The 2,500-nt window shown below is 53.1% G+C and overlaps 1 pseudogene; it reads right to left on the reverse strand.

The window, feature by feature from the left end:
- Positions 1-2,500, reverse strand: part of LOC136672441 (28S ribosomal RNA) — an 8,428-nt pseudogene that overhangs the window by 2,517 nt on the left and 3,411 nt on the right.

The following is a 2,500-nucleotide window of genomic DNA, read 5'->3' on the forward strand; positions in this document are numbered from 1 at the left end:
ATAGGCGTCTCGCTTGGATGGAAGGCACGAGGGCCTCTAACTTCTGGATACCCAAGCCACCATCTCGAGGCCTAGAATATAGCAAGCCATTACAGGTTGACTGAGGTAGGTGGAGCCACTCCTTCACAGCCTTCCTGATTGTGCCATCCATAGTGGCTAGTGCTGTGCCCCTAAAGTCGCAGTGATCAGCCAGATAGATCATCCTGGGAATTGCAAAGTTATTCAACATTCTGACTTTTTGGACTGGTTTGAGAAGAGCATTGTTGATCTTAGTCACCCACTCCCTCAGCTGGGTGTGGATATCTGGCTTGGTGATCCCCACCCAAGGATTCACCCTTGCCCCCAGATATTTCTCCATCTCATCAGGGCTGATGAGATGAATTGGTTCCTTTCCCAACCTCCACGCCTTACAGTTATTGACCGTGAAGGAGGTAACTCCCTTCCCAATCAGGAACCCGTGACATTTCTTGGGCTGAACCCTAAGCCCCGTCTTCTCGCAGAATGTGTCTAGGATAGCGATGTTGTCTCTCATGCCTTCCCAGGAGTCACTAATCAGGACAAGATCATCTGCAAACGCTAAGGTACTAACCCTAGTACCTCCTACCATATAGCCACTTCCAAGGTTGTCGAGGGCTTGGATCAGGGGATCCATAGCCAGGTTGAAGAGGATTGGAGACATAGAATCTCCCTGCTTCACTCCAACCTTCATCTCAATGGGGTCCGTCTTGTCCCCATTGACAATGATTCTGGTCACGCAGTCCACATAAGCTGATTGGATCAGCTTAATCACGTGATGGTCAACCTGTCTCTGCATCAGTGCACACAGGATGTGATCATGAGAGATGGAGTCGAAAGCCTTCGCGAAATCGACAAACACTACCGCAAGCTGGCCCCGCTCTTTTTTGCAGTGTCCGAGAAGGCCTTGCAGAACCTTTAGGTTCTCGGAACACCCAGGGGCGCGGATGAACCCCCTTTGTCTAGGATTCAATGGGCAAGCACGCGCCAGCCTCTCCGCCAGAATCTTAGAAAAGAGCCTTAAAATCACTGATCCAATGGTGATGGGTCTCCAGTTCCCCACGTCATTGAGCGCCTCCCGATCAGTAGATTTAGGAATTAGTGTTGTCCGACATTCCTTGAAAGCCCTGGGTACCACTCCGCTGACCAACCACGTGGTGTACAGCCGTGCCAGTTTTTCGCCTTTCGGATCCCAGTCACTTAGCATCTGCTTTGTGATCCTGTCTGGGCCCGGGGCGGTGTCGCGCTTGATCTTGCCTAGGGCAGCTTTTACAGATTTGGCCGTGATTGGCTCTGCAAAGCACTCGTTGTCCGTTTCTCCTGATGATGTAAATTGGCCTAGTCCAGCAAAGTTGACATTCCCTTCCCAACTGGTCCTGTACGCTTGCTCTATAATGGCCAGTGGGATTGGACATTCTGTTCCTTCCACTCCATCAAGGATTTCACTGGCTAGCCTCGCAGGATCCTTAAGGAACATCCTCTGATGTTTCCTATAAGTCTTCCGCTTGGCCGCCCTGTTTCCTCCCTGAGGGTTTCTGAAAACACGGCCTGCCCCTCGTTGCCTACTACCAGGAGTACTATGACTCAGAGCACTCGAGACACCAGCTCCCAGCCTCCCCCTCAAAGCCGAGGCCGTAGCCTCCACGAGCTCACCCAACTCGTGATCCTCCCTTGGCAAATCCCCACTGCCGCCGAGCTCGCTCAGAGAAAGATCCAGGGAGGCCGCCCTCTCTTTCAATTTCTCGGCGATCCCCTGAACCAGGGGTGGCGCTGGCATCTCCTGTCTCAGATCACCGCTATGATCCTCTGACGGATTTATGGGGGTCCTGACAAGCCGACGTCTTTTCTCCCTTACCTGCTCGCTAGTTTTACTGGGGAGATGCTTGGCGATCGCCATGTTAATGTACCTCTCGCCCGCATATCTCTCCTCGAGCTTCAGTAACTCTTCCACCTCCTTAGCACTCCATAGCGAGGTCGCACCCCCCTTCACCTTCTTGGAGCGTACCTCCGCGATCCTCTCCATATTCCGTTCACTTGGGTGGACGTGTCGTTTGTGTTGGCTAAGCCCGCTCTTAGTTGCAAAGGACGCTTCGCAACTACCACATCGATGGGCCAGTTGATCGGCCTGTACTCCTTCTGCCCTCCCCTTGCACTTAGGGTAGTGAGTGCTGATGGAGTGGCTGTTCTCACTGCCCCTGCCACACTTACGACAACTGTACGTCACCAGAGTAGTCTTATGACAGGTGGCAAAGTGCCTTGCTGCCTGAGTGATTTTCCCTGGTCGCACGCCACAAAGCTTACAGACTATGTCCTGGTCCGGGAGTTCCACCACCAAGCATGTCTGCTCTATCTCCCCCGAGGGGGTGTCCTGAACAGATGCACCGTCGGGTATGGTGGGCCCAATCGGTGCGTGAGGTGAGGGTGGTGTCTCTTCTACTATCGAAGGCAATTCAGCGGTTGAGTCACTTCGACCACTAGTTTCAGG

Source organism: Hoplias malabaricus, chromosome 16, assembly GCF_029633855.1.
Source record: "Hoplias malabaricus isolate fHopMal1 chromosome 16, fHopMal1.hap1, whole genome shotgun sequence".
Classification (NCBI taxonomy): domain Eukaryota; kingdom Metazoa; phylum Chordata; class Actinopteri; order Characiformes; family Erythrinidae; genus Hoplias; species Hoplias malabaricus.